Here is a 21056-nt window from a genome sequence, read left to right as displayed (position 1 = left end):
TGCGTTGCAAGGCAGATTCTTACAACTGGACCACCAAAAAGTCCCTGTCATTCTTTAAGAGGTTGTGCCCACCCACTTCCGGTCTCATCTGCACCAGATAGCGGGCCTTTGACAGCACTGTGGGAGCTCTCGCCTTACAGGAGAATGCCCTGGTGAGGTTCTCAGGACGCTGTGTTGACTGCAGGCGGCAGGCAGGACCCTGTGAAGAAAGGCTGATTTTGCTCCAGGTTACACCACTGACCCTTAGCAGGCTGTGGCCTTGGACACACCTTTTTGTTGGATTTGCAGCCACTTTTAATTGACTTTTTAAGTCAGTTTTGCCTGTGGCCTTACACATGGCTTTCTAGTCCTCAGGACCATCTTGTATAAAACTTGGGTCATACCTACCTGGCGGCTTTGTTTAGGGGAACTCAAAGTGGTAACTTGAATACAAGTGGCCAGCTACTGAGCAAGGCTCCTTGCAAAACATAAGTGTGGGACAACTGCAAAGAAAAAACTACTAAAAGTGTCAGTGGGGGAGCACAGCATTAGACCCAGCCCTAGTCCCCTTCTGAGGACAGGTGTGAATGGGGTGTGACCCAGGTGACCATCAGAAGCCATGGCACCCACCCCATCCACAGGAGAAGGGAACTGGGAACAACAGCCTCTGCCCATTAACACCCAGGGCTCTGTGCTGAGAACACCTCTGTTTGTGGAGGTGTAGATGTGAAGGGCTTTGCTCTTCAAAACCTTATCTGTAGGACTGGGACACCCCTTCTTGCCTGAGGAAGTGATGCACTCTCCCAGAAAGACACTGCCTGAATTTCCTACTCACAGGTTAAAGGTTTGGGGACACAGCATTTATCTTCCCTTTAAAGAATGAGACCCTGAGTTGCCTCTCAGCCCAGGCATGAAGCAACCATGATCCACATGGCCTTGTTTGGCTTTTAAACTGTGAAAACTAATAATCCATTTAGACTTCACCTAAAATTAACCCTTTGCTCTCTCCTATATTAACTCATCTCTGGTTTCTGGTGAGCCACCCCATGGTTTCTTGGGTGTGTGACCTCCTTGCTGAAGCAACAGGACCCTTCCCTGATGGACAGAGATGCCCCTGGGCTTTATCTCCAGATTAACAGCTCTGCAAAGCAGTCATCTTTAGATCTTGCCTAGGAAAAATATGCCACTGCAATTGTAGAATTCCTACAAGGGCCATGTCCCACTAGTGAGGAACTGTGGCAAGAAACTCTCTTGAAACTCACCATGGCACCCAGCAAGCCTTTAGGAAACTTCCTTCTGTGAAAACTCATGCCCGGTCTTACACATAAAACTGCATCATCTTGCTTAAACTGCATCTTCCTTAAAAGAAAAGAAAGTCTGTGCTGCAAACCATAGATCATTAAAACACACCAATTTTTATTTTGTTTACTTATTCAGGCTACATCAGGTCGTTGTTCTGGCATTAGGGTTCTAGTTCCCTGATCTGCTATGCTTGGGAGTACAGTCTTACCCACTGGACCATCAAGGAAGTCCCAGAAAACAGCATTTTTAAAAATTACATTTAAAAAACACTTTGAATTGGAGTATAGCTGACTAATACTGTTGTGATGGTTTCAGTTGGAAAGCAAAGAGACACAGCCATGCGTATACAGGTATCCATTCTCCCCCAAACTCCCTTCCCATCCAAGCTGTCACATAACATTAAGCAGAGTTCCCTGAAAAACAGCATTTCAAGAAGAGTAATCAAAAATCTTCCAGCAAACAAAAGCCAGGACCAGATGGCTTCACAGCTGAATTCTACCAAAAATTTAGAGAAGAGCTAACACCTATCTTACTCAAACTCTTCCAGAAAATTGCAGAAGGAGGTAAACTTCCAAACTCATTCTATGAGGCCACTATCACCCTAATTCCAAAACCAGACAAAGATGCCACAGAAAAAGAAAACTACAGGCCAATATCACTGATGAACATAGATGCAAAAATCCTTAACAAAATTCTAGCAAACAGAATCCAACAACATATTAAAAAAAATCATACACCATGACCAAGTGGGCTTTATTCTAGGAATGCAAGGATTCTTTAATATCCGCAAATCAATCAATGTAATACACCACATTAGCAAATTGAAAGATAAAAACCATATGATTATCTCATTACATGCAGAGAAAGCCTTTGACAAAATTCAACACTCATTTATGATTAAAACTCTCCAGAAAGCAGGAATAGAAGGAACACACCTCAACATAATAAAAGCTATATATGACAAACCCACAGCAAGCATCACCCTCAATGGTGAAAAATTGAAAGGATTTCCCCTGAAATCAGGAACAAGAAAAGGGTGCCCACTCTCACCACTACTATTCAACATAGTGTTGGAAGTTTTGGCCACAGCAATCAGAGCAGAAAAAGAAGTAAAAGGAATCCACATAGGAAAAGAAGAAGTGAAACTCTCGCTGTTTGCAGATGACATGATCCTCTACATAGAAAACCCTAAAGACTCTTCCAGAAAATTACTAGAGCTAATCAATGAATATAGTAAAGTTACACAATATAAAATTAACACACAGAAATCCCTTGCATTCCTATATACTAACAATGAAATAACAGAAAGAGAAATTAAGGAAATAATACCATTCACCATTGCAACAAAAAGAATAAAATACTTAGGAGTATATCTACCTCAAGAAACAAAAGACCTATACATAGAAAACTATAAAACACTGATGAAAGAAATCAAAGCGGACACAAACAGATGGAGAAACATACCGTGTTCATGGATTGGAAGAATCAATATTGTCAAAATGGCTATTCTACCCAAACCAATCTATAGATTTAATGCAATCCCTATCAAGCTACCAATGGTATTTTTCACAGAACTAGAACAAATAATTTCACAATTTGTATGGAAATACAAAAAACCTCGAATAGCCAAAGTAATCTTGAGAAAGAAGAATGGAACTGGAGGAATCAACCTGCCTGACTTCAGACTCTACTACAAAGCCACAGTCATCAAGACAGTATGGTACTGGCACAAAGACAGAAATATAGATCAATGGAACAGAATAGAAAGCCCACAGATAAATCCACGAACCTATGGACACCTTATCTTTGACAAAGGAGGCAAGGATATACAATGGAAAAAAGACAACCTCTTTAACAAGTGGTGCTGGGAAAACTGGTCAACCACTTGTAAAAGAATGAAACTAGAACACTTTCTAACACCATACACAAAAATAAACTCAAAATGGATTAAAGATCTAAATGTAAGACCAGAGACTATAAAACTCCTAGAGGAGAACATAGGCAAAACACTCTCTGACATAAATCACAGCAAGATCCTCTATGACCCACCTCCCAGAATATTGGAAATAAAAGCAAAAATAAACAAATGGGACCTAATGAAACTTAAAAGCTTTTGCACAACAAAAGAAACTATAAGTAAGGTGAAAAGACAGCCCTCAGATTGGGAGAAAATAATAGCAAATGAAGAAACAGACAAAGGATTAATCTCAAAAATATACAAGCAACCCCTGCAGCTCAATTCCAGAAAAATAAATGACCCAATCAAAAAATGGGCCAAAGAACTAAACAGACATTTCTCCAAAGAAGACATACAGATGGCTAACAAACACATGAAAAGATGCTCAACATCACTCATTATCAGAGAAATGCAAATCAAAAACCACAATGAGGTACCATTACACGCCAGTCAGGATGGCTGCTATCCAAAAGTCTACAAGCAATAAATGCTGGAGAGGGTGTGGAGAAAAGGGAACCCTCTTACACTGTTGGTGGGAATGCAAACTAGTACAGCCGCTATGGAAAACAGTGTGGAGATTTCTTAAAAACTGGAAATAGAACTGCCATATGACCCAGCAATCCCACTTCTGGGCATACACACTGAGGAAACCAGATCTGAAAGAGACACGTGCACCCCAATGTTCATCGCAGCACTGTTTATAATAGCCAGGACATGGAATCAACCTAAATGCCCATCAGCAGATGAATGGATAAGGAAGCTGTGGTACATATACACCATGGAATATTACTCAGCCGTTAAAAAGAATTCATTTGAATCAGTTCTAATGAGATGGATGAAACTGGAGCCCATTATACAGAGTGAAGTAAGCCAGAAAGATACAGAACATTACAGCATACTAACACATATATATGGAATTTAGAAAGATGGTAACGATAACCCTATATGCAAAACAGAAAAAGAGACACAGAAGTACAGAACAGACTTTTGAACTCTGTGGGAGAAGGTGAGGGTGGGATGTTTCAAAAGAACAGCATGTATATTATCTATAGTGAAACAGATCACCAGCCCAGGTGGGATGCATGAGACAAGTGCTCGGGCCTCGTGCACTGGAAGGCCCAGAGGAATCGGGTGGAGAGGGAGGTGGGATGGGGGATTGGGATGGGAAATACATGTAACTCCATGGCTGATTCATGTCAATGTATGACAAAACCCACTGATATGTTGTGAAACAATTAGCCTCCAACTAATAAAGAAAAATAAAATTAAAAAAAAAAAACAAACAGCATTTCAAGAAGAGCCAATATAGACAACGATTTAGTCTCACTTCTTTCTCCAGTGTAGTATTAGAGCATGTATGTAAATTAACCCTGTAGCATAGATTTTGACTGCAAGGTCCATAAATAAACAGATACATATATATATCTTATGTATCAGTTCAGTTCAGCTCAGTCACTCAGTCGTGTCTAATTCTTTGTGACCTCAAAATCACAGCACGCCATGCCTCCCTGTCCGTCACCATCTCCCGGAGTTCACCCAAACTGAAATCCATCAAGTTGGTGATGCCATCCAGCCATCTCATCCTCTGTCATCCCCTTCTCTTCCTGCCCCCAATCCCTCCCAGCATCAGGGTCTTTTCCAATGAGTCAACTCTTTGCATGAGGTGGCCAAAGTATTGGAGTTTCAGCTTCAACATCAGTCCTTCCAATGAACACACAGGACTGATCTCCTTTAGACTGGACTGGTTGATCTGTATAAATAATTATATATATATGTATATATATAAGTAGATGATGTCTACCTCTCTCAGATATCATTTACAGCTAAAGCTCTAAACCAAGCGAAAACTAAACCCAGTTTCTTCTTATCAGAAGACTAGCCTATTATGCAAATTACATCCAGCACCTGTGGCCCTTCATTTCTGCAGGAGCCACATTCTATATCTGTTATCCTTTAACTGAGTCTAGCCACATCCTGATACTTTATCGCATCATAAACCTCCCCTTGTAGTTTTATTTCCCTTCCTTTGCTCTGTTACCTCATGTTGATGCTTAACTTTACAGTACACTCTCTTTGGAAGCCAACCCCTAGTAGTTTGCCTTCCCCTTTCTGTATTACAGGAAGAAAGTCGCCAGGAAATCCCCAAAGGACAATGGACCCAACCACCAGGACCAACTGCCAGACCCAAAAACCAGCTACCTGACTCTGGCGTATTGACTGTTTCCAGACAGTGCAAAAAGACAACATTCAGGACCCCAACACCTTTTGTGGTGTATCTCCAACCCATGACTGTGAGCACCAATTGTATGATGCCCTCGATTCCCCATGGGGGGAGACAGTCTCCTTGAGGCAAGAGCCTACTGTGTTCTCCCTTCTGCCAGCTTAAGGGTTAAAGCCATCTTTCCTTTTGCTCAAACTCTGTCTCCACAAGTTTTATTCACCTGCGGTGGGCAGAGAAAACCAAGATTTTGGCGGCGACTGTTGCTGCCAAGCCGTAACAGGCTAGCTGGCATGGGGAGAGGGTTGGGATCACTGGGTCTCTTCCCTCAGGGCCCCAGGGGCCAGAAAGAGGATGGCTGTCTCTGCGGATGCTGGAAGTCAGCAAGTCTTGCCCAGGGAGTGAAACTGCCTCTGATTGAGTTAGTCCCTATTTGGGCCTGAAACAGCCTTTCAGGAAAACAGTGTATGTGTTAGTTGCTTAGTTGTGTCCAACTCTCTGCAACCCCATAGACTGCAGCACACCAGGCCCCTCCGTCCATGGAACTCTCCAGTCCAGAAGACTGGAGTTGGTTGCCATTTCCTTTTCCAAAAGAACTAGAGAAATAAAGAAAGTGAAGTCGCTCAGTCGTGTCCGACTCTCTGCAACCCCATGGACTGTAGCCCACCAGGCTTCTCCATCCTTGGAATTTTCCAGCAAGAGGACTGGAGTGGCTTGCCCTGTTCTTCTGCACAGGAAAACAAATGGGCAGATTCAAAGCCCTGGAGGGGTGAGGGTGGGGCTGGGGAGCGGCAAAGCCAAGGTTGAGCAGGAAGTCTGTGCCCCTGCCAGGGAAGACAGGCCTCTGGGCCTTGCCACACCCTTGCCCAACAGCTGAAATGACATCCAGGGAGAAACATCTGGTCAAAAGGGCAGCAGGAAAGATTTTTCTGGGGTTTTCAACAGCCTCATTTGCATAACAGTGACTGACCCTGCTCTGTGCTATAAAGGCCACTCCCATGTCACATAGACAGAGACTCAGTTAACCAGTTCATAAGAACCAAATCCACAGCCAGCGCGGAATTCCTCCAGGAACCTGGGACCTTTATAAAGCGGCAAGCACAGCCTCTTCTCCAGCGTCAGCCCCAGAGCTCCGGCCGCCAGCATGAGGCTCCATCACCTGCTCCTCGCGCTCCTCTTCCTGGTCCTGTCTGCTGGGTCAGGTGAGCTCCTGGGAGCCCCGGGGGAGCCGCGGGCTCTCTCTCTTGTTTCTACCTCCTCTGTCCTGCTACCCTCATCTACACGGGGTCAGACTAAACCCACCGTGTGTGATGCTTCTGAGAAGACAGAGCTGAGTCCTTAGTAGCGGGAGGGGTCTGAGAACCGCCCTGCAAAGTTCCTGGCTGTTTCTAAGCCACTCTATCAAGTCAAAGGTTCTGAGCCCGTCTCCTCATTGGTTTCATGAGGATGAAACAGAAGATGCCTCTGTTAAGTGACTCTCCTTTTTATCTTTTTCATAAAAGCAAGAAATCTGATGTTGTCCCATGACACAGAGTGTCATTTTAAAATCTTTCTACAGGAAGGGTGGCGGCTCTGGGCAAGCAGAAAAGTCCAGAGGAGAGTCAGGCCAAGCCTGTGTGTTGGGAGCTGCCCTTGGGACGCTCCGTGCTGACTCTCCTCAGCAGGAAGGTCCTCCAGGACACGTCGCTGATGATGTGACCCTCGCTCCACAGCTGGGAGGCAGCACAGCCAAAGCAGTGTGCAGGATCGGGTGTCTAATTTTCATCTTACCCTTGATATTTCCAGAAATAGGATGAAAATATGTAGGAAGAAAGGAAGGACGGAAGGAGGGAGAGAGAGGATGGGGAGACTGAGACCTGACAACTGATTAGATCTCAAAATTAAGTTGAAAAGCCCTTGTCTATCAGTGTTGTTTATGACTGTAACCCAGCTCTTACACAGTGGCAGGGAGAGAGGCCAGGGGAGTAAGGATGACCGCCTCACAGTTTCCAAGGCTCAAGTTCAAACCCTGGCGGGGGGTAACTAGAGAGGGACCAGAGGTGCCTTGTGGTCAGGAGGAAAAAGGCCTGTGAGGAAGATTGAAAGGCCGCTGGTCAGGAGGAAACCACAAGGGGAGGAGGAGAGCCTGTGAGGAAAGTGGAAAGGCCACTGGTCGGGAGGAAACCACAAAGGTAGGAGGAGAGGGGCTGACTCGCTCCAGCGCTGAGAGCTCTGAGTCAGTAGAGACAAAGATAGAAAACTTTTTTTTCCAAACCATTGTCACTCTCAGTTGTAAGTTACTTTGAGAGTAAGTTCTCTTTAAACAGTTCTTACACTTTCAGCTGCATCTTTTCCTCCTATTTCAAATCCACTACTTGACTGACTCCATGAGTCGGAAAACTAAACAGTGAAAATAGACACCCACAGGCCTCTTCTGACTCCTGGCCAGAAGGTGGATGTAGCAGAGCTTCCTGGTCTTTGCCCTCGAGGTGGAGCTGACCCCGCACACAACCGTGCTCCTCATGCCCCAGTCCCTCAGCCTCTGCTTCTGGAAACGTGAGGGTCCACCAGAGCCCAGGCAGGGTCAGCGTCTCTCTGGAAGCTGGTCCACGGTTGCCTGGACTCACACCCTGTTGGCACTAGGCCGTGTCCGCAGTTCTTGAGATGCTGCTTTTCCTGCTGACATGTTTTTTTCCTCTTCGTTCTCTTTTTAGGATTTACTCAAGTAGTAGGAAATTCTGTAAGCTGCCGTTTGAATTTTGGCATGTGTGTGCCAATCAGGTGCCCTGTACTCATGAGAGAGATTGGCACCTGTTTCAGGCCCAGAGTAAAATGCTGCAGAAGGTGGTAACAGAAGGCGACGATGCGGCCGGGACCGATGTGGAGTCAGAAACTGCACCCTTCAACAGAGCATCTAAAATTGAAACCAGAATAAATTTTGTTCAAAATTAAAGAATTGCCCACTGGTCACTGAGGTTGTTGTGTGATGTCTGATCCCAGGCGAATTCCAAAATCCCTGAGGATGCACTCTGATCTCCTTACGGGAACCATGGGGGAATCATAGTGGGTGCTCTGATCCCCCTGTTCCTTGGGGGCCTGACCTTCCCCAGCCCCTCTGTCTCTGTCCTTCCTGCTTCCCGGCCCAGGGCACCCTGGCCTGCCCCTCGTCTCCACTCAAACATGCACCCCAGGGGTCCAGAATCACCAGAACACCAGTCCTGTAGGAAACCCCCAACCCCTGCTCAGGAGGAAACCCCCTCCTCTGTCCCCCTGCAGCCCTCACTTCCATTTGGTTTATGCTTCTTACCCCTGCCTTGTGCACACATGGATACACTTCCGATTCCCTTTTGGGCTATAAGATCTCTATAGGCATGGACTTGTCCTATTCCTGGATGTGCCGGGCATTGAGCCGAGACATTGCTTCACCAACTGTCATTAATTGAATGACACAGTTGACATGGACAAAGCATGTCTCTCTGTGTGGATATGATGCGATGCAACTAAATGTGATGGAAAAACAAGTCCTGTGGAAAGCACAATTCAGTGAAGACAACACAGCACGGAACTCAGGGCCCGCCAGGGCAGGCTGAGCACGCGGACCTCAGCCTGCCTGCAGTTTCTTCAGAGGGTTTCCCAGTTAAACCAAGAGCCTGGCTGGTGCATGCGGTATGTGTGAGCAGCTCTCTGGTCTTCACACTAACTCTTCCCTCAGTGCAAGCTGAGGTCACCAAGGGGATGGTGTTAGGAGACAGGGCTTTTGGGAGGTGATTTGGTCATGAGGGTGGGACCCTCATGGGTGGAATAAGGGCCTTTATGAAAGAAGCCCCAGAGAGATCGCTCACCCTTGTGCCCTCTGAGGACACAGGGAGAAGACCGCCGTCCACCAGCCACCTGCTCTGTCTTAATCCTGGCCCTCCCAGCCTCCAAATCTGAGAAATAGAGGTCTGTTGTTAATCAGCCACCTATTACAATACCACATGTAAAACAGATAGACAGCTGGAATTAGCTTTTGACTCAGGGAACTCAGACAGGGCTCTGCGACCAGCTGGAAGGGTGGGATGGGGAAGGAGATGGGACGAAGTTCCGGGGGGGAGGGGACATGGGTGAACCCTTGGATGATTCTTGTTGATGTATGACAGAAAACCTCAAAATTCTGTAAAGCAATCATCTTTCAATTAAAAAATACAGTGCAAAAAAAGAGCTACCTAGCCTTTGGTGTTTCTGTTTTAGTAGCCTGAAAGGGCAGACACATGACAAGTGAGAATTGTAGCACAGGTGGATTTATGGTAATTAGTCATTGGCCTTTAAGATAGAGAAATGACATGGATTAACTGACTGTGCCCAATGCCATCCCCTTACAAGGAGGCTTCGATGTGGATGAGGGATGCAGCTCAGTGTCAGAGACGTAAGCTGAGAGACTAAACCAGCCCTGGCTCCCACTGACATGGAGTGGGGCCATAAGCCAAGGAGGGCAGGCAGCTTCTAAGCGTGAAAAGGATGGAAGCCTCCAGAAGGAACAGCATCCTGATGACACCGTGATTTGAAGCCAGCGAGACCCATTTGTGACTTTGGATTCTCAGAACCACAATAACAAGTATGTATTCCTTTAAGCCACTTAGCTTGTAGCAATTTGCTAAGCTATACCAGGAAATCAATACAGCAATGACTTAAAATCATGCCTTGAGCCTAAAATTAGGAGCTCAAAAGAGACAAACCTGTGTGTGTTTAATGGAGAAAAAAAATGATAATGGCTGTCAACATTTTACTCAGCTTTATATTTCTTTTTTCACAGAAATGCCTATGGTGCATCTGCCAACTCTTTTTCATCTCAAAGGTTGTATTTGTGACTTAGTCTTAGATTCATATATCTTATATCACTTTTATCCTTTATTTTTAATTTTTTTAATCATGGAAAGTTTATCTGACATTGAATGTGGTTTGGTGGTACTTTTTATTAAAGTTTTATCATATTCTTTATTGGGATTTCAATTTTTTATTTTTGCTTAACTTTTTAGGTGTTATTGTAAATGTATCTGCTGATGTTTTATTGCCATGACATTTCTGAGTGTCTTGTTGGACTATTGCATGGGAGGAATGCTCTTCTCATTTCAGCACCAAGAATAGGATGGCTTTTCCATGTGACTCATGAAACAAACAGCTTCCTGCTCTAGTCCATAGCCAAACTTTCCACCTGGGGCCTGGATCTCATTTCTCTTGCTTACTTGTGGGTGAGGCCCAAATGAGCTCCACCTCTTGCCTCCATCTACTCAATCTATTGTGAATGCAGTGGCACCCCACTCCAGTACTCTTGCCTGGAAAATTCCATGGACGGAGGAGCCTGGTAGGCTGCAGTCTGTGGGGTCCCTTGGAGTTGGACATGACTGAGCCACTTCACTTTCAATTTTCACTTTCATGCACAGGAGAAGGAAATGGCAACCCACTCCAGTGTTCTTGCCAGGGAAAACCCAGGGACGGGGGAGCCTGGTGGGCTGCTGTCTATGGGTCGCACAGAGTCAGACACGACTGAAATGACTAAGCAGCAGTAGCACTGCATCTATAGAAACTAACAGCAGGGATTGACCCGGCGTCCAGTGTTAAAGACTTCAGGCTGCCAATGCAGGGGGCTGGAATCCATCCCTGGTTGTGGAACTAACACTCCACATGCTAAAGAGACCAAAATTTCCAAAACAGACAAACAAAAAACACCCCCCAAAAGCCAGTGTTTAAAAAAATAAAACCTAAAAGAAGGAAACAGTTCTTCATTGACATGATAGCAATCATGAGCTCGGTCTTCTTTGCACTTAGTTTTTCAGCAAAACTCTTCAGAAGGAATGTCTGCAGCCCCCACTTCTTCTCGTCACTCTCAGGGTGGTTGGTACCATCAAGTCTGGCTGGTCCCAGCCCTCTCCCCCAGGATGACTCCTGCCAACAGGGATCATGAGCCATCCGGTATGACCTCACTCAGCCCTTCCTGTGCCCTTTTTTGACCTGCCCCTCATTGTTTGGCAATGGACAGGGGCTCTCGGCTGTCTCTGCCTGAGTGACGGGCCGCAGTCCACCTGAGAAGGGTGGAGGAGCCAAGTGTAAAGCAGGTTTTCTGGAGAGAGAGAGAGGCATCGGTGGTTCAAGAAGGGGTGGGAATAGATGCCAAACATTTAGGGAGTCAGTGTAAAGGATCGCTTTCCGTATAAGAGTACAAGAGAGAAGTGTGACCCAATGCTTTTTAGTTTATGTTTTCTTTTCTATTATTATAAAAATACTGTTGCTTGGGCCAATGAAGCAAAACCCTCACAGCTATTCTGTAGCATTAGGTAAGACTTATTGAAACAGCTTACTGCAAACACTCATTCTATTTTTAGGTTGATGTCACTAAAATAAAATAGATCTCTACTTAGTGAAAGAGTCAAATGCTGATCAAAAGATTAAAAATGAAAACATTTTATTGCTAAGTTGCCTCAGGACAGAGAGAAAAATCTCAGAACATACAGTTCATGTAAGATGGAAGAGAGGTGGGTGAGTAAAGGCTAGAGACCATGACGTATTATGCCAAGCTTTGACCTGTTATGCTGGGAATGGGTGAGTGGGTGCTTGTGCTCAGGAACACGTTGGCATAAAGCAACTTAATGGGCTCACTCCAGAGCCTCAAAACTCTCAGGATTTTGCCCGAGCCTTCCTTCCTTTTCTCCTTCCCTCCTTCTCTCCCTGATTCCCTCCATTCATCCATTTATTCATTCACCCATAGGTTGATGTTTCCATACTAGGACCTGTTCATACAGACGTTTGACTGACTACCTGCTCTGTGCCAGGCTCTGTTCAAGATGTGAGAGAATAAAACAGGACTTGTTGCTTTAGATATTTACATATAAAGAAAACGAGAGATATGAACACTGTAAAGCAAACCTGAGATGGAGAGAAGGAAGAGATGGAGAAAAATTTCAGTTATTTACCTGGTATGCGTGGGTGCTGAGTTACTTCAGTCATGTCCAACTCCTTCCAACCCCATGGACTACAGCCCATCAGGCTGCTCTGGCCTTTGGTTTCCCAGACAAGAACAGTGGAGTGAGTTATTTGACATCCAGGGGATCTTGCTGACCCAGAGATCAAAACTGCATCTCTTGCATTGGCAGGTGGGCTTTTTAGCACTAGGACCACCTGGGAAGCCCCACAGCTAGTACCCTTCTATGCTTTTAACTTAAGAATATGTTGATGTAATAATAGAGTAAGAAATACTCTAGCCTATAAAGCCTCACCTGGTTGTGGTCTGTGTAAGAGATGACCTAGTAAGCTTGCTTAGGATGGATCAGTCTCTCTGGAAATGGTAGCTAGAAATATGTTGAGAGTGCAAAAGGAGAGAAGATCATTCCTGTTTCCAAAATTCTTTTTGCTTTTTAATTGCAAAAGGTGTGTGGAGGGGGCGGGCGGGGAGGGGGTAGTATTTATTCTGAAAGGATAAAGAGACAGATGCAGAGATATACAAAAAAGCTGAATAAATAAATGAATAATTTGTAAACAGAATGCAATTTTTAATGATTTTTCTCAAAAAAAAAGAAAAAAAAAAAAAGAAAAAAACCCCCAAACCTCAGAGCCCTAAGGAGAAGTGACAACCAATGTGGAAACCCTGACTTCCTGTAAACCTCTTCCTTTACAAAAGGGAGACACTTGGGTCTGGGACCCAGAGTCCACAGATGAGACACCCTCAAATTACTCCCAGGCCATAACTGAATATCTCTAGTAGGGACTTCCCAGGTGGCACAGTTGTAAGGAAACACAGGAGACCCAGATCCGATCCCTGGATCAGCAAGATCCCCTGGAGTAGGAAATGGCAACCCACTCCAGTACTCTTGCCTGGAAGATTCCATAAACAGAGGAACCTAGTGGGCTACATCCCCCGGGGTTGCAAAGAGTCCAACCAGACTGAGCACAATACAATCACCAGTCGGAATACAAGTCCTTTCTCTCTACCTGTTGGTCAAACTCTTTCCCAGATCTCCTGCCTAATTCAGGTTAGCCATCAGACACTGCTGGGTCGACCTGGAATCCAGAAAGATCCTCTTCCATCATGAGGCTCCTGTACCTTCTCTTCCTCTTACTCATATGTCTTATCCAAACGACATCAGGTAACCGGTGGCTAAGCTGGCTCCAAACTTGGAGCCTGGAGTAGGGAAAGTCAGGTTGATTCTCATTCAGTGATATGCTGAAATATATAGCAACTGAATGATATATCTGAAAGAAGCATGCATATACAATATGCTCCACTTTTCAAATAAGGAAAGAGAAGCTTAAAGTGAAAAATAGTCTCCCATGATTGCCCTTAACTAGTTGGTATTAAGTCCATAAATTGTAAAGCTGATAGATAATATTTACAGGAGACTTTGCAGGTTCCAGATCATTTCATGTGACTAACAGTAACACTAATAGTAATAGCAAATTATATTGACCACTTCCTCGTTACTGAGACACCAAAACTATTAATGTCTTATCCCAAATGTATTCCTCAGAGAACTATTTGCAGGATAGGTGTTTTTAACTCCGTTTTTCAGCTGGGACTTAGAAATAAGGTAATTTGTTCAAAGTCGTGCAGGTTCTGTGAAAAATAGCCTTGGTAGCTTGATAGGGATTGCATTGAATCTATAGATTGCTTTGGGTAGTATAGCCATTTTGACAATATTGATTCTTTTAATCCATGAACACAGTATATTTCTCCATCTGTTTGTGTCCTCTTTGATTTCTTTCATCAGTGTTTTATAGTTTTCTATGTATAGGTCCTTTGTTTCTTGAGGTAGATACACTCCTAAGTATTTTATTCTTTTTCTTGCAAAGGTGAATGGTATTTTTTCCTTAATTTCTCTTTCTGTTTTGTCATTGTTAGTGTATAGGAATGCAAGGGATTTCTGTGTGTTAATTTTATATCCTGCAACTAAACCACAATGAGGTACCATTACATGCCAGTCAGGATGGCTGCTATCCAAAAGTCTACAAGCAATAAATGCTGGAGAGGGTGTGGAGAAAAGGGAACCCTCTTACACTGTTGGTGGGAATGCAAGCTAGTACAGCCGCTATGGAAAACAGTGTGGAGATTTCTTAAAAAACTGGAAATAGAACTGCCATATGAACCAGCAATCCCACTCCTGGACATACACACCGAGGAAACAAGATCTGAAAGAGACACGTGCACCCCAATGTTCATCACAGCACTGTTTATAATAGCCAGGACATGGAAGCAACCTAGATGCCCATCAGCAGATGAATGCATAAGGATGCTGTGGTAGGTATACACCATGGAATATTACTCAGGCATTAAAAAGAGTTCATTTGAATCAGTTCTAATGAGATGGATGAAACTGGAGCCCCTTATACAGAGTGAAGTAAGCCAGAAAGATAAAGACCATTACAGTATACTAACACATATATATGGAATTTAGAAAGATGGTAATGAGAACCCTATATGCAAAACAGATAAAGAGACACAGATGTACAGAAGATACTTTTGGACTCTGTGGGAGAAGGCGAGGGTGGGATGTTTTGAGAGAACAGCATGGAAACAAGTATATTATCTAGGGTGAAACAGATCACCAGCCCAGGTTGGATGCATGAGACAAGTGCTTGGGCCTGGTGCACTGGGAAGACCCAGAGGGCTCGGGTAGAGAGGGAGGTGGGAGGGGGATCGGGATGGGGAATACATGTAAATCCATGGCTGATTCATGTCAATGTATGACAAATACCACTACAATATTGTAAAGTAATTAGCCTCCAACTAATAAAAATAAATGTTAAAAAAAAAAAAAGTCATGCAGGTTGTGTGCAGGGAGGACTTTAACTCAAGCCCAAGTGGGTTTGATTCCAAAGACCATGTTTTTATTAAATATTCAACAATCCCAAAAAACAAATTTACTTACTGAATTATATGAACAACACATTTATAAATTTGTTTAATATATTTATATATATACATAAATTTATATATTTGTGTATATAAACAACAAGTACTTTAGCTTGAGTGTGATCTCTGAATCACTTGGGACATACTTATCCTACCAGATTGTTTGTTGATCACCTGAAATCCAAGTTAAACTGCGTGTCCTGCATTTTCCCTGCGGCCTTCCTCAGGTGACAGCATGCTCCAGGCTGTGCTGTAGTGACAGTGCCTCCAGATCATAGGATCTAAAAAGAGCCAAAGTTGATTCTTGCTCTAATGACACCAACCCGTGAGGGACCAGGTGATTTGATCAGGCCCCATCCCCGAGGAGCAGCCACCACCGTGGGCGCTGTTGGTCCTGTGTCAAGGAAGGAGCTCTCAGGACTCTCATGCTGGCGATTAAGGGCCCTAGCCCTGAAGGGAAACGTCAGACACCTTCCTGACTCACAAATATGGTGGTTTTTCAGACCACAGTAAAGAATAAGCTAAGTTTGACCTGAGATGCTGCACTCCATCACAGGCCAAGGACACAGGACACAGTCTCTGGAATGCAGCCCACTTTCCTTCCCTTCCCACACAACTTAAAAGCTGATTCCATAAGGGCGTATCCCTGCAGGCTCAGGGCGTGACCCCCCCAGTCTACACCTAGATTCTGAATACACCAGCCTTGGACTGGATTCATGGGGCTCAGGCTCGCCCAGGACTTTAGGAAGAAGGCAAAAGCTTAGAAGACCACAGTGGGCACAGGTGAGCTCCCAGCTACATGCCCCAGGACTGCATCCAGGAGTGGGCAGGTCTTTCCTGTCTCAGACAGTCAGACCTGAGCCAGCCCTACACGAGCACCCAGATCTCAGAGGCATCAGAACAGGCCTGTGCTCACATCAGGCTCTGAGTCTCCCTGAGGTTTGTAATTAACTCCTGGGGGGAATGGGCATGGTCTGCTTTGTGAGGGACCTTGGCATGAAGCTTGAGGAAATACGTCATATTTTCATCACTGCAATATTTCAGGAATTGCAGCTGCTGAATGCTTCTCCATACGGCTGTGGACACGGAGCCTTTATAAAGTGAGCGAGCACACCATCCTGTCCAGTCTCAGCTGGGAAGCCAGCCAGCCGTGAGGGTCTACTACCTTCTCTGCGTTGCTCTTCATGTTCTTGCTGCCTGTTCCAGGTAAGAAGCGCTGGGAAATGACAGGGCTGACTGGATTGAGAATTTGTCGTTCAGAGTCAGCCCTCTCCATTCATTTGGGAATTTTAGATAAAGGAGATTTATTGCTTGGGAACTAGACATTACCAGTTTTTCTTTTTTTTTTTTTTTTTTGACAAAGACCATCAAGAAGCTCAAAGTAGCGTCTCCATCCCTTCTGATTCACTCTTAAGAGACTAATCAGCTCACAAACCATCCCTCCATGGGAGGATTATTATACCTGTTCATGAGACAGGAAGAAAGTGATGTAAATCTTTAATACCAACAGGAAAAATGAACTTAATCTGAGGACAGAAGCATAGGTTCCCTTTTATTAGCTTAGCAGTTGGAGGTACAGTCTTTCTGTCACTTAAGGACTTGGGGGATCATCGTGGCCCCTGCTTCCCAGGTGTCAGGTCACAAGAGGGCTACTACTGTCATGCAACTTTCTCAGCTGAGCCGAACCCACAGAATCATTGTTAGTAGCTAGCCCCACATTCTTCTTTACTCCAGATGGTAAAGAAAGAATAAAAAGACATAAAAGAACAGAAAATGGCAACAGAAACTTATTAGGGAGATTTCAAAGCCTTGGTCTTGCACCTTGGTCTTCTTAAAACCTTCTGTGGGCTCCGTTTCTTCACCGCAGGCAATGGCGGAATCATAAGCTGGTTACAAAGGTATTACTGTAAAAGAAGAAGTGGCCGGCATGCTCTGATCAGCTGCCTTCCAAGGGAGGAACAGATAGGCCACTGTTCCCTGAGTGGCCGGACATGCTGCCGGAAGAAGAAATGAAAAGTCCAGAAACACGAGGAGAATGTTACATAGTGTGAAAATGCCTCCTTGAAGACTCCAGAAGCCAAATCAAATTAAAGACTTTTAACAAAAAATTAGAAGCTTGATTATTATCATGATTATTTTTTAACATTCTGTTTACTGTGCTGCTTGTTAACAAATAGTCAACTTAGAAAGTGTTAATGACTCACGTTTAATTCAAATAAAGTATAATCCCTAGAGGAAGCTACAAGAGGGTCTCAACTGATGACCCAAAGATTGTCAGAATTTATTCCTCTTTCACAACTTTCACCACACAATAAGGCTGGACCACTTGTTCTTTCTGAAACACTTCCTTTGCCTTCTGTCACCCATCTGAGCTGTGCAGTCTGTCCATCTCTCAGAGCATCTCCCCAGCAAATCCATCTCGGAAACTTCAGGGCATCCCTGAGGGTCTTCCCAGGTCCTTCTGAGCACTTTCCAGCTCAGAGACACGGGGACACAGGCTCCTCCTCGACCTTGCCTTCAGCTTTCCTCTCACTCTTGCCTCTGTTCTGACTGACCTCAGGCCTGGATAAAATCTCTCTTCCAGCTATGTCTCCAAACCTGTCTCTCAGGGGCGCCTCAAATTCTACCTCCTTCTTAAAAACACATATTTGTTTCCCCAACAAATATGATCTTTCCTTTTAAAAGGGTTCTGATCTGAGTGCTTCTGTGTTCATAAGATTATTCAGGCAAATATACTGGAGTGGGTTGCCATATCCTCCTTTCTGTGAGCTGAATTACATTCCAAGGCCCTGTAACTATTCATGGTCTCTGGAGGTTGATACAGAATGATTCAAGCAAACGTGGTGGCAGGCCCATCACCCCCAACAAGAGCCCCCAGTCAAGGAACTGAGTTCTCAGGAAGAAAGGGCAAACACTCAAAGACAAGAGCTTGGACCCCACAATTCAGCATTAAAAAAAAAAAAGAATGTGAAGGGACTGTATGCTGCTCTTCTACAGTACACAACTAGGAACCAGGCAAAACCTGTGAAACTACTGATTCAGACTCTGGCACAAGCAATGCAGGATCGTAATTGAGGAGAGCAGAATACAGGTAGGTGAGGGACTTCCCCGGCGGTCTGGGGCTGGGAATCTGTGCTCCTAACGCAGGGGGCCTGAGTCCACCCCTGGTCAGGGAACTAGATCCCACATGCTACAAATAGATTCTGCCTGCTGTGATTAAGGTCCAAGGCAGACAAATTAATGAATCAATTAATTAAATTGATTCATAGACCTAAAAATATCTGTGCTAAAACATTTAAAAGAAAAGAAAACAAGTGAAGTGAGACTTATGGCATCTCCAGCCTCTACAGATTTCCAGGCCTAAAGCATAGGGAACAAGAACCCAAACAGGCCAACAATTCTCCAGAGTCGAAGAGAGTGGGGTCAAAGTTCAGAGAGTGCAGACATCTTCACTTCTGGACAGAAAACCAGCAATGGGCGTCAGGATCAGGGCTGTGTGCCTGTGTGCTAAGTCACTTCAGTTGTGTCCGACTCGTTGCCCTCTGTGGACTGTGGAGTTGCTGAAAGCATAGGGGAAAACTGTGCTTTTCATTCAATTCTAAAACTGCTCTAAAAAGCTGAAGTCTATGATACTGGGTGCAATTTTGGTTCAGCCTTATGGAATAAACTGTGATGCTAAGATTCTAGACACTATCTTCAGGAAACAAATGATCATTTCAGTTAAAAAAGAAACAAAAAAACAAGAAAAGGAAGAATCAGATATTAATTATCTATTAAAAAAAACTCACTTGAGATATCAAATATAAACGCAAATGGATTAAAAATGAACGGATGGAAACAGATATGCTGCTTCTGTTGTTTAGATGCTCAGTCGTGTCCAACACTCTTGTGACCCCTATGGAATCATCCAGGCAAGGTTACTGCACTGGGTTGTCATGCCCTCCTCCAGGGAATCTCCCCCTCCCAGGGATCAAAACCATGTCTCTGCATCTCCTTCATCTCAGGCAGATTCTTCACTGTTGAGACAAGAGATATGCTGTGGAAACATTAATTTAAAGAAAACACAGTAGGCTGTATTGGTTAACTGACAGGCTTCCTGGTGGCCCAGATGGTAAAGAATCTGCCTGCCATGTGGGAGACCTGGGTGTGATTCCTGGTTTGGGAAGATGCCCTGGAGAAGGGCATGGCAACCCACTCCAGTGTTCTTCCCTGGAGAAGCCCCATGGACAGAGGAGCCTGGCAGGCTACAGTCTATGGGGTCACAAAGGGTCAGACACGACTGGGTGACTAACCATGGGAAACAATCAAGTACTTCTAGAACAAGGACAAGATATAGAGAGGGGTATTTATCCTAATGATAAATGTTTAATTCATCAAGAATGTATATAATTACTGAATCAGAATGTACTTAACAAAGGAAGTTTAAAATTCTTAAAGAAAATTTATAGGAATGAGCAGAGAAACAGACAAATTAGCAATTACAACTGGAATTCCCCTGGCAATCCAGTGGTTAGGATCCCTAGCTTTCAATGCAGTGGGCACAGGTTCCATCTCTGGTTGACAAAATTAAACACAAGATAGATTAAAAGTTTACAAAAACCACACAACTCCTAAAAGAAAGCATAGGAGAAAAATTCTTTGGCATGGGTCTCCACAAGGATGGTTTTGAGCTTGCCACCAAAAGCACAAGCCACAAAAACAAAGCTAGACGGTAGGATCCATCAAACTGAAAACTTCTGCACAGCAAAGGAGACAATGTACAAACTGAAAAGACGGTGTTCTTCTAATGCTCCAGGGATCTCTGAGGCTGGAGGATATGGCAGCAGTGCTGCGGGAGAGAGTGGGGTGAGAGAGGATGGTCACAACCCAGGTCATGTCCGAGTCCCTGGGATGGCCACCCAGTGTGGGTACGTGACTTCACATAGGCAGGAATTCAAGAGCGAGTCATGGTGAAGTGAAAGAAGGTCAATCCAGGGAGGAAATACACCACACAGAGAGCATTGGCCATCCTGGAAGGTAAGCCAAGCACCAGAGTATGGTCCTGTCAGTGTTTATAGGGGTGGGTCATTTCATAGGCTGATGAGTGGGACGAGGATGTCAGCTATTTTCAGGAAAGAGTGGGGATTTCCAGGAACTGGGTCAGCACCCACTTTTTGACCTTTATGGTCAGCCCTGGAACTGTCATGGCGCCTCTGGGTGTGTCACCTAGCTGCTGCGTTACAAAAGGATTTAAAAAAAAATTTACTTCAAGTCTTAGTTGTGGTATGCAGGATATTCATCTCAGCACACTGGTTTAGTTGCCCCACAGTAAGTGGAAAAGGAAATGACAACCCACTCCAGTATTCTTACCTGGACAATGCCATGGACGGAGGAGCCTGGTATGCCAAGTCCATGGGGGTGACAAACAGTTGGACACGACTGAGCGACCTCACTTTCTTTCTTTCACGTGGAATCCTAGTTTCCAGGCCAGGGACTGAACCCACATCCCCTGCATTGCAAGGCAGAATCTTAACACTCAGACCACCAGGGAAGTCCCTGTCATTCTTTTAGAGGTTGTGCCCCGCCCACTTCCGGTCTCATCTGCACCAGATAGCTGGCCTTTGACAGCGCCATGGGAGCTCTCGCCTTACAGGAGATTGCCCTGGTGAGGTTCTCAGGAAGCTGTGCTGACTGCAGGCGGCACGCAGGACCCTGTGAAGAGAGGCTGATTTTGCTCCAAGTTACACCACTGCCACTTAGCA

The 21056-nt window shown here is 44.7% G+C and overlaps 1 pseudogene; it reads left to right on the top strand.

Moving 5' to 3' along the window:
* The first annotated feature begins 16278 nt into the window (after positions 1-16278).
* On the top strand, positions 16279-17449 carry LOC122432281 (annotated as a pseudogene).
* The last annotated feature ends 3607 nt before the right edge of the window (positions 17450-21056 follow it).

This window comes from Cervus canadensis, chromosome 31 (genome assembly GCF_019320065.1).
Source record: "Cervus canadensis isolate Bull #8, Minnesota chromosome 31, ASM1932006v1, whole genome shotgun sequence".
Taxonomy (NCBI): domain Eukaryota; kingdom Metazoa; phylum Chordata; class Mammalia; order Artiodactyla; family Cervidae; genus Cervus; species Cervus canadensis.
The sequence above is the reverse complement of the archived record's forward strand: the minus strand, read 5'-3'. Positions and strand labels throughout refer to the sequence as shown.